This window comes from Physeter macrocephalus, chromosome 5 (assembly GCF_002837175.3).
Source record: "Physeter macrocephalus isolate SW-GA chromosome 5, ASM283717v5, whole genome shotgun sequence".
Lineage (NCBI taxonomy): Eukaryota > Metazoa > Chordata > Mammalia > Artiodactyla > Physeteridae > Physeter > Physeter macrocephalus.
In genome coordinates this window covers 15274757-15286990 of record NC_041218.1, presented here as the reverse complement: position 1 = coordinate 15286990, position 12234 = coordinate 15274757, and the positions used below count along the sequence as shown (strand labels likewise).

The 12234-nt window shown below is 42.6% G+C and overlaps 1 protein-coding gene across 1 annotated transcript in view; it reads right to left on the bottom strand.

Moving 5' to 3' along the window:
- The window catches only part of ATP6V0A4 (ATPase H+ transporting V0 subunit a4), a 60992-nt gene extending 60136 nt beyond the window's left edge, over positions 1 to 856 (bottom strand). Inside the window, exon 1 of the mRNA XM_007118814.1 lies at positions 842 to 856. The gene's annotated coding sequence lies outside the window, so the exon portion shown is untranslated. The remainder of the gene's footprint in view (positions 1 to 841) is intronic.
- Positions 857 to 12234: the final 11378 nt, after the last annotated feature.

Here is a 12234-nt window from a genome sequence, read left to right as displayed (position 1 = left end):
AAAGAGTGAGAGAAGATCCAAGCCCGGCTCCGGCCCTAAAAGGGTTTTGCAGTGACTGGTAGAAAAGAGACTGAGATTTACTCCAATCCACTCACTGGAGTGGAGGCCTGTGAGGCTAAAAGATTTACCAAAGCCACATAGGACACTCGCGTTTCTTTAATTATTTGTGTCACTGACTTTTTTTAAAATGCAAGTAATTCTCCTATTAATCATTAAATACTATATATTTGTAATATACTCTCAGAATCCCCAATAACACTTAAATTTGGCATTAGGTCTTGAGAGAAACTACGTTCGTAGAGCAGAATCAATCCCCTGTATTATCCAAATGAACATTGTTTTTGATACCGAGTGTTTAATACCACAGTCCCCATTCTCTAGACAAGCCTGGGGCACAATGCCAGCCGCGGCCACTATACACTTGTCCGTGCAGGTTTCTGGCAACACACTTTCATGCCCTGAGGGCTGTCTATAAAATGGCTCTTGAGGAGCTGAAGAGGGAAGCACTCGATTTACACCACTTCAAAGTGGACATTCCTTTCAACAAAGGGCCTCCTTTGTTCTCATAGCCCTGGACCCGGGATTAGGACGATACTGGGAACAACCACGTGTTCAGCTGTACAAGATCAATTTACAGGAGATCGTCACATAACTTAAAAAATGAAAAGGGGTAAGTGGAAAGCAAGCCAAAATCCTTGCAAGAAATTTACATCAGCAATTCCAAAAAAAGGTAAGTTGCAACACTAACAACCTGATTTTTCTAAAACAGTGTCTAATTTTTCTAAACTGAATCCCAGCCAGATCACCTTCATTCACAGAACTGATTTTCCCATCCACTTACCTAGCACTTGTCCACCACAGGCCAGGCACTGAGCTCACCATCCGCGAGCCCTCACAACAGACTCTAACAGAGAAAGTGCTGGAGACAGAAAGAGAAGGATTTGAGGTTGCTCAAAAGAGAGGATGACATCCAGCTTCACAAACACACATACACACGACTAGGTGCAGTTCGTTGACAGTAACATTCATGAGTTCACAAGTCTATGCTGTCAGCACACTGAGGATGATGTTACGTATGCTGGAGCCAGGACCGTCCCCCGCCGTGAGCATCCACACTCCCTCCTAGCCTCGGACCTTCTCCAGTGATGGGTGCGTTGGTGCCATCCAATGTCCATTTGGCCCTCACTGTTGTTCTACAGCTTTCCATCCTCTAGATCACGCCCGGAGAGAAAGAGCCCTCCCAGGGACAGCCACTTTCTCCTCCACCCTCCATCCCACTCCACCTCCCTGCCTCAGCACATGGCCACCTCGTTCCCGAGGAAAAGACCCTCCATCATGGCACCCTCCGGCTCCCTTTTCTCCACCTCAGCATGCCTTGGTCTTGTCTCTCTGTTTCCTTTCTCTCCAGAGCAGAACTACTTTACATCCCTCTCATTCCTGTCTTCACTTCAAGTCACAGGCTGACTGGGAGTGAGATTTAGGGAAATAAAATTTCATCATCAAGAGAACAGAACGCCTCTAAGTTTGTCACTGGCCAAGTTTACCCATCACCTCTCCAAGTTTTTCACTGGGGAGCATTTCCCCAGTTATTCACCTTTTCTGTAATAATACTTACTCTAAATTCTATTGGGGAGTTTCTTTTCAGCATGATTCTACCCCTACTTTCTTAAAAAAAAAAAAAAGACTTTACTAGCTCATTTCTCTTCTTTCTCCATTTAATATACAATACTGAGCAGAGTCATAGAATTGTGCCACTGGAAGAAAACTTAGAGGTCTAATCCAGTCCCTTTACTTCAGAGGTAAGGAAACAAGCCCAGGGAGGTGAAGGAATTTGCCTAAGGTCACACAGCTAATCAGTGACCAAGCTGGATGCAGAACCCAGGGCTCCGGACTTAGGGCTTTCGCTTCATCCCTGTAGCTTCCCAGTTTGTTTCTCACGGGAGTTAACATCGCTTTGTGTAGGTACCATATGGAGCAGAACTCCTTCTGGGGATAATTTATCCCCTTTGGGGAGTCCGGAGGACCCCAGACAAAGGTCTTCCCACACAGGATTGAAGGCAGCATTTCCCTACATTTCCCCCCCTGTATCCCCCTCCCAGAGAGACACCCACCATCTTTCTTGGGTAATATCATCGGCAAGGTGATGTGACTCCCCCAGGGTCTCATGGGAAGTGACTACATGAAAACTGGAATCCAGGACTCCTGACTCAGGGTTGGTTTTGCTGATCCCAAGGGGCTCTGGGCAGCCTGGACAGGAGAGATGAGAAAATGAGAGAGAGAGTGAAGGAAAATCATAGAAGAGACTGGAAGGCCAGGGAGGAGAGAAGTTAGATGTTGGGAAGAGAGGACCAACAATCTCTCACTTGGCTACCTGGTCCTTTTTAGTTTCATGTGGACAAAACTGGAGAAGAAAAATTGGCCGAGTGTTTATTGCAAACATGCAGCTTATTTCCCAAAAACCTTAGCTTAAAATTACCTTTTGGGAACACACATCTCTGTTTATTAAACAAAAGATGAATCTGACCACAAACACTGTTGTACCAACAGAAACATTTTGCACATATGGTCAGACTGGGAACTGAAGGGAGCCAGAAATTGCCAATCACAGAGGCCCGGAGCTGAACAGGATCTCCCCTCCATTGCTGATTAACTTCACCTTAAAATGCCCTTCCCTGCTTCATGCTAGTAACTCACTAACATTCCCACAGCTGGAGCTATCCCACAGTGGACATGGCTGCCTTAAAAGTTAGTAATAAACCTGTCACTTAAGGCATTTTAGCAAAGTCCAAGTAACAACCTTGAGAAGTCAAATGCAGCAATACCAAACTCTAACCGACTACATTGTTTGTAGGAGAGAATTCTTACGGGTTAAGGATTGGGCCAGGCGGTCTCTAGGTGCCTTGCCGACATTGAGATCCCATGTTGTCATTGTTGTTGTTTTTCCCGTGTCTTATTTCTAGTCTTCTTCTTGTCCTGACATTCTTGGGTTTGTCTGCACTTTCTGTTATACACCTTGGGCACCTCAAGAGCAGAGGCTGTCAATAAGCAGTTCTCTGTACCATATGCAACTTGAAACTTCATTAAGATTTCTTTTTAATGGAGAAGATTTCCTGACATTGAAAATTTCCCCAAACAGTCAGACATTGTAAACTGTAGTCTATCTGTTCCATTGTGATTACATTGTTTTCCTGTGAACTACTCTTTTAAAAAATGTATTAACTTGATTTTATTTCCTGACTATAAGAGTAATACACATTCCTTGTAGAGGATTTGAAAGACATAAAAAAGTATAAAAAGAAAATAAAAATCATCAAAGTTTAATTTTAGATATGACCACTGCTAACATCTTGGTAAGATGCTTTCCAAACTTTTTTCTTTAGATATGTGTGTGCTTACAAAACTGCAGTGATACTGAATAAACAGTTTTATATCGTGCTTTTTCTGCTTTGTATTATATAGCAAGTGTTTTCCCAAATAATAAATGTTATTCCAAACATAATATTAATTTTAAAAATTGTTTAACATTTTATTCCATTATAAGTTGCTTCTAAGCTTTTATTTTTACAAATATTGTAATGTTGAGATGAAGAACCTTGGATATACATTTTGTGCATGTGTGTGCTCATCTCTGACTATTTCCTTGGGGAAAAATATTCCAAAGAGCTGCTCTATAGAAGGAAAGGTGACCAAAATAAGCTGACCCTAACAAAGTCTACAACTTAGCTATCAATCATCTCAATTACTGAGCCTGGACTGACATGATGGCACATTGTCATTGCCCCAAGCACCTGATTAAAGCAACCAACAAAAAAAATCATGTCTCATTCTAGGTCATCCTAGGTCACAAGTTATTTCTACAAACAATTGTATGTAATTACAATTTTTCACACAATAAAAAATAACCAGGGAAACATAACAACACGAATGGAAACCAACAGAAATAATAGACAATAGAAACAGACCAATGAGGGTGGGCAAATATTGAAGTTGTCACATAAAGATTTTTTTAAAAATTATGTTCACTCTGTTCATGAAGATGAAAAACACGACTGAATAACAGAAAGCTATTTTTTAAAGTACAAAATGAAAATTTAAGAACTAAAACTAAAATAATTGAAATTAAGAACCCAATGGGTAGTTATAAAAGTGGATCAGACACAGATGACAAGAGATTTAATAAAAGATAGGGCAGAAGAAAATATCTAGAATAAAGTACATAAAAACAATAGGATGGAGAATAGAAAAGAGGGTAGAGAATTAGAAGATTCTATGGGAAAGCCTAACTTATGTGTAACTGGAGTCCTGGAAGGAGAGAAAAGAATGGGACAGAAGCAGTATTTGATGACTGAGAACTTTTCAAAACTGATGAAAGACATCAAACTCCATATTCAATTGCCTACAAACCTCAAGCAAGACAAATAAAAGGAAATCAATACCTGAGCGCATCAGAATAAAACTGCTGAAAACCAAAGACAGAGCAAAATGCCTAGAAACAATCAAAGAAAAAGGAGACAAATTACCTACAAGGACGCACCAAGTAGATGGACAGCTGTCAACAAAAACAATAAAAGTCAAAAGAAATAGAATGATATCTTCAAAGCACTGAAAGAAAATATCTGTCAACCTAGAATTCTACACGCAATGAAAATATCTTTCAAGGATATCTTCAAGAATAAAAACATATCCAGATAAACACACACTGAGAGCATTAACCACTACATTGAGAGAATACTAAAAGCTGTTCTTCAAGGAGAAGGGAAATGATCACAGATAGAAGAACAGACATGCAGAAAGGAGTCAAGAGCAATAAACTGGCTAATATAGGGATAAATTTAATTTATTTTATAAAATAGTAGTAATGACTTAGAGTTAAAATGTATGTATAGAGTTAAAAATACATGACCATAATGGTATAAAAATCAGGAGTTGATAAGTAAAGCTCCAAAGTCTTTGCATTATCTATGAAGAAGGTAAAAGTATCAATTAATAGTGACTCTGATAAGATCAGAATGCATGCTGTAACCTCTAAAAAACTCAATCCAAACTTAGTAAGAAAAAGAAAAAAAGGAACATAAGACAGATGGGAAAACCAGACAGCACTTGGTAAGATGGTAGATTAAAACCTAAACCAATCAGTAAATACAGTCCATGGGAATAGATCCAGTGGCCAAATTAAAGACAAAGATGGTTAGAAACGGTTTTTAAAAATCCTACACTATGGGCTTCCCTGGTGGCGCAGTGGTTGAGAGTCCGCCTGCCGATGCAGGGGACACAGGTTCGTGCCCCGGTCCGGGAGGATCCCACATGCCGCGGAGCGGCTGGGCCCGTGAGCCGTGGCTGCTGGGCCTGCGTATCCAGAGCCTGTGCTCCACAATGGGAGAGGCCACAACAGTGAGAGGCCCGCGTACCGCAAAAAAAAAAAAAAAAAAATCCTACACTATGTTTTTATAAGGTACATATCTAAAAACATAATAAAAATTTAGGAAAGTTGAAAGAAATTATGGAAAAAGATATAGCATGCAAAACTAAGCAAAAGAGGAGGGTGGGATGAATTGGGAGACTGGGATTGACATATACACACTAATATGTATAAAACAGATAACTAATGAGAACCCGCTATATAGCCCAGGGAAGTCTACTTCACTTTGCTGTACAGTAGAAACTAACACAACATTGGAAAACAACTCTATCCCAATTAAAAAAAAAAAAAAAAAAAAACTAAGCAAAAGAAAAGTGGGATAGCTATAGTAATAGCAGACAAAGTAAACTTTATGTCAAAAAGCATTACTAGAGATGAAAAGGGATGTTACAAAATTATTTTTTAAAGGAGGTTCAATTCACTGGGAAAGTGTCATAATTCTGTTTTTGTATGAAGCCTAATTACAACCTCAAATATTTCATGCAAAAATAGACAAGACTACAAGGAAAAGACAGAAATCCACAATCATCTGTCTCAGTAGTCAATAGAATTAAACAAAAAAAAAAGGAAAAATATAGAAGATATGAACCACACCATTAGTACTCTAATAGACCTACGTAGAATACTGAACCCCACAACTACACGGTCTTTACAAGCACCATCAACCATTTATAAAATTTGACCGTATGATGGTTCTTAAAGAAAACACAAAATAAAAGTCATTCAAGTGTGTTTGCAGATCACGATGCAATTAAGCTAGAAATCAATAACAAAAAGAACACTAGAAAACCCTCCATATGTTTGAAAATTCAGAAATATACTCTAAGAAGAGGTGAAATAATGAGATCCACGGCGGAGGCGGAATACAGCCTTAGCCAAGCAGAAGTTCCATTCTTTTTTATTAAACCCACCTCTGTCCTGGCCACCGTATCACCGCCCTCTAGTGCAACTGTGGATGAAGGGCAAGCTGAGTCACCCTGGAACAGCTCAGAAATGGTTCCAAATGGTGGGCTCCAGGCCTTGGTCACTTTGTTCCTTCTATCAGCTCTATGGTATGATCTCAAATTGGACACTATGTAGTTCTCCATTTTTCTTACAAGGGTACTCCTCATTCTCTCCAAATCTTACACCTATAACTGAGTGTGGCAGTGGGTGAGGTTAAGCTCCTCCACAAACTCAGTCCTGCTCAGGGGAAGGTCTAGATGTTCCAGTCGCGTGAGCAACTAGGGACTGCCATTATTTTGTGAAAACGGATCCTGATAAAGCTGCATGCAGGAAGAGCCGCAGCCCCATCTCTGCTCAGAAATTAGGGAATAGCAGGCATGGGCGTGGTCAGGGCCACGATTCTCAGAGTGGATGAAACGGAAAGGAAAGCCCCAAGTTCAAAGCCAGTGGTCTCTTCCCAGAGATGGAGGGGAAGTTAGAGGAGGCGATCAGAATCACAAGGGGGGTTAGGGAGGGATGGACTGGGAGTATGGGATTAGCAGATGCAAACCATTATATACAGGATGGATAAACAAGGTCCTACTGTAGAGCACAGGGAACTCGATTCAATATCCTGTGATTAACCATAATGGAAAAGAATATGAAAAAGATTGTGTGTATATATATATATATCTGAATCACTTTGCTGTACAACAGAAATTCATTATACTTTAATAAAATAAATATTAAAAAATAAATAAAAAGAATCACAGAGGAAGTTCCCTCAACATAAAATATCCTTCCGGAAGGCAAAGGCCATTCCAGGCCACAGAATGCTGGTTTTCAATCATTTAGCACAGGAACCCTCTGCCCCCCTCCTTCTCTTTTTCACATGAAATTATATCGGGAAAACAGATAAAATTGGAGGCAGTGAGGGCCCTGGAACCCCATGCTCTAGGCCACCCCAACCTCAACATGGAGCCTGGTCACAGACATTTTAACTTGGACTTTAAAGTATGTGTAACCAAACACCTGTCTCAACCATTAAAAAAAGAAAAAAAGAAAATCTTAAGAAAGTTCCTGCAGAATGTCTAGCTTTGAGCAATGCAACTTCCTGGTATACTTTCCAAAGGAAACCTGATGTACAATGAAAGACTTACCAGGTGAGGTAACCACCTGCATGGAGTTACTAGTTATAGACATGTTAAAATGAAAGACAGCTAATAATGGTGACACCTGTAAAACCGTTGCCACACGGCCCTTCTTTTGGGAATTAACGAGTGATCAGAGACCAGTCAAGTCCATCCTATTTTAGAATAATAAAATCCTTTCATCTGTTAATAAGAGAATATTTGTATTTTAAACTGACTTGCAAACACCTAATCTAAAACAGCCCCCAATCAACTAACAATGTGTTTAAAAAAAAAAGAGAGAGAGAGAGAGAGAGGACAGATCATTGCCCGTCCCCTTTACATCCACTGCTTCCCAGAATTACTTTCCATTGTATGACTTGATAGGATGCTGTCAGTTTAGACAGGTGCATGCTCTTTAAACCCCCATCACAACAACCCCACACAGGGCTGTTTCGAATCTATGTCCCAGGCTCTCACTATTTTGGAGGGATATGCTCTGCTCACATTAAACATATTAAAATACACCCAACATCTTACATTAAATTGTTTCTGTTTAAATGTTTGAAATGAATTGTATAACTTTACTTTTGAAATAAATTTTTTTCTTTTTCTTTTTTTTTTGGCTATGCCACAGCTTATGTTATCTTAGTTCCAGACCAGGGATCGAACACATGCCCCCTGCAGTGGAAGCGCCGAGTCCTAACCACTGCACTGCCAGGGAAGTCCCGAAATAAATTTTTTGGATTGCACAGGTTTTGTTGCTGTTGTTGTTCATATTTTGGACCTGAGGACATTTTTCAGGTCTCAAACATTTTGGGGTCCCTTGAAAATCCCGTGGACCACACACACTTGCTGTTATCTCCACTGCCCTTTGGATAAATCAGCCCTAATCTATGAAGCTCACCGAGGGGTGTACTGTGAGGAGAATGTCGAAAACAGTGATCAAAAGAGAGGAGAGGGACTTCCCTGGTGGTGCAGTGGTTACGAATCCACCTGCCAATGCAGGGGACACGGGTTCAATCCCTGGTCTGGGAAGATCCCACATCCCATGGAGCAACAAAGCCCGTGCGCCACAACTACCGAGCTGGTGCTCTAGAGCCCACGAGCCACGACTACTGAGCCCGTGTCAACTTCTGAAGCCCGTGTGCCTAGAGCCCATGCTCCACGACAAGACACCGCAATGAGAAGCTCGCACACTGCACCAAAGAGTAGCCCCTGCTCGCCACAAATAGAGAAAGCCCGCACGCAGCAACAAAGACCCAATGCAGCCAAAAATAAATAAATAATTTTTTTTTAAAAAAGATAGGAGAAAAAATCGAAGAAAGTGTTCATCCTGTTAAGTAATGTCATCTCTGTGGGCATCCAAGGGGAAATGGTATCGAGAGCATTTCTCTGGTTTTGGTATCAAGAGCTTTTAACAGATACACACTACTGTATATAAAATAGATAAACAAAAAGGACCTACTATATCACAAGGAATTCAATATTCAATATCTTGTAATAACCTGTAATGGGAAAGAATCTGAAAAAGAATATATATATATATATATATATATATATGCGTGTAACTGAATCACTTTGCCGTACACCTGAAACACTGAAAATCAACTATACTTCAATAATGAATTAATGAATAGCAGTTGTACTTCCCCTGTTGTTTTCGTCTTGTGAGCTCATGAATCATGTATGTGATCATGTGACCCTCTTCACGCTGGCTACCAGAAAGCTTAGAAAACATGCATGCCATTCATGGATCCATCTTATATTTCCTATCCTAACTTTCTCTTTGCCTCATTTCTTCTTGTTTATTTTATTTTACCTAGCTTAATTAATGTATGTAAGCTTCCTTAAACCCTTTTTGGACCAAGGCAGGATATAAATAAATGAATACATAAATAACATTATTTTTCCTTAAAACTGCCTTTCTCCCATGCTTTCTGCTTACGATGACCCTTCTATTATAATGATGTTTACCACTGGCTGAGTACTTACCATCAGCCGGCACTGGGCAATGCACTTCACGTAGATTACTTCATTAAGTCATCACAACAACTCCTGAGATAGGAGCGCCTCCTATTATTCTTCAGATGAGGAACCTGAGGCTTGGATGTATAAAGTAACCTGCCCAGGGCCCCTCGGCCAATAAAACGCAAGGCTGTGATTGTAGCCCAGACTGGCCTCATGGCCACCCACTCACCCCAGCTGGAAACTTTGACTCCATCCTGGATGCTTTTTTCCTGGATTCCTTTCTGTTGACTCAGCCTGCTAAATACCTCTTAATTCTGTCCCCGCCTCCTCTATCCTCAGTCCAGCTTCTTATTTCAGGGCTCTTTTGATGTCTGTCTGGGATTTCTGCAATAGCTTCTTCGATAATCTCTCTGAATACAGACCTGCCCTCTCTCCTCCATTTTTCTGAGATACAAAGGTGGCCACATCTACAATTTCCTTATAGGGTGCCCCAGTCATAAGATGAGAGTCCAGTTTCCTTAGTCTGGCATGCAGGTCCATTTACAATCTGTTCTTAGTCTAACCAGACACACCATGACCCAGACCATGCCCCGAGGACAGTAATTCCTCCCCAGGCAAGGGGCACACGGTCATGCCTCAGAGACCAGGGACACATTGGTCCCTTCTCCCGCGCCTGGCAAACTACACATCTCTCAAGTTTCAGGTCGAGATGCCACTTCCATTGTGAAATGTTCTCAGGATCCGCTAGTCCCCATCCCTCCTCGCCATATTTATTGCATTGTGTTGTCATTACTTATTTGTCCATCTTCCTCACTGGGCCCTGAGCTCCTTGAGGACAGGGCCTTTGTGGCCTTACCCATGTCAAACCCCCTCCCTCATACCAAGGGCCCGGGTACACCAGCTATTTGGTAATCGTTGAATATTCAACCAAGTGGTAGGCCTAAACTGGACCTTTGTACACTGCCTGAAGATCAGCCTTCTTAAAGCTCTTCTGCCCCCAATCCCCAAATCCAAGAGTATAGGGCCACCATTAATTAGTACGTTTGGGCGGATTAGAAAAAAATGCCCCCTCCAGGCTGATGTATAACAATGAGACATCCTTATTCTGGGCTACACGTGGCTTATACGTCCTTCTGTTAGGGAACCGTGGACCGAAACCATCCCTGAAACTAACCCAGAAGAATTCAGGAGGGGCCAAAAGGAGGAGGGAGGAGAAAATATGTCCTGCCACCCTCCCAGAAGCCCTCACGCTGGAATCCGTCTTGGCTGAGAGATACACGCCACAAGGAAGGACCCTGAGTCAGACTAACTATGGGCAAAGCAAGATGATTGGCCAGAAACAACCCGGAAACTAACCCCCTTACCATCAAAGCTGAGACTGCGAGCCACGTGGCAGAGCAGTCCTCCTGGGTTCCCTGACCCTCCTGCCCTCCACCCGGGCGCCCCTTCCCAATAAAGTCTCTTGGCCTTGTCAACACGTGTGTCTCCTCGGACAATTCATTTCCAAGTGTTAGACAAGAGCCCACTCTCGGGCCCTGGAAGGGGTCCCCCTTCCTGCAACACTCCCACTGAGCTTTGAATGAGCTTCAAAGCTCATCCCTCATTCTCTCAGCCAGACCCAAGCTTATTTAGGAACATAATATACGTATCCACACGTGGTAGCCGGCCAGCACGCACACATGCTGCTATTCTCTTGCTATTCCTTGTACTCAGAAGGCCCATCACCTCCCTCCTGCATATGCAAACTTCAATTCCCAGCCCAAAGGTCACTTCCTCCGTGAATCTCTCCTCCACTGCTCTCGGGCAGACTTTCCCCTCCCTCTTTTATATCCCCATCACCGGGGAAGGTACCCATACTGAGTCCTACCATATTGCTTCCCAGTTCTTTCTTCGCTGCCTGGTCTCACCGCTGTACTGAGTCGGAATCCAGAGGAGGCGTCACATCTTAATCATCTTTGAGTCTCGAATGCCTGGGATGGTGCCTTTCGAATATATGGTTGGCATTCAGCAAATGTCTTAGACTGAAGGCAGAGCTTCAATCAAGTTACTACTCAATTCCAAACCTTCACAAAGCCTCCCTTTGGCCTCCTGACTGTTTCAAACCCTCCACCCCCAGCCTGGCACATCAGATGCTCAGCCTCTTGGTCACAGTGGATTTCGGAGCACCTCTTACCTCCGGGCCTTTGCTCACCTGTCCCTTCTGCATACGATGCCTTTTTCTCCTCTTTGCCTGTCAAAACCCCTATCCATCCTTCAAGGCCCAACCCAAATGCCATCTTCCTCATGAAGCAGCCATCAGGAGGTGAGGCCTCTTACTGCTGAGAAGCAAAGTGCTTTGTCCTTCACTCCTGAAACACTGCTCTGTGCTTTAATGATGTGTGTTTGTAATAAAGCACTTGGAGGGCAGGTGTTTCCAGACTTGAGCAGAGGGTAGTGCACGCAATAGGTGCTCGGCAAATACTGGGCAGGATGACTAGGGAATCCAACACTATGCCTGAAGGTGGAAGAGGCAGTAAACTCATCTTCAAGGAACCAGCACGACACAGATCTCCTGCCCTGTCCTCTTTTTTCTCAGCAGGGACAAAATGTGAGCTAAGAACCAACAAAGTCGCCGTCCATTCCTCCCGCAGCCAACGTAGCTCAGCTTCCCTCCTGGAGAGGTGAGAGCCAGGTGTGACGGCCCAAGTTTCCTTTGCTCCACCCCCTCTCTTTCCCCCAAACACAGAACAGAAATTCACCTCTGCCAGCGTTGTTTTCAAGTTCCTGCCAGACGGGCCACACACAGGACGC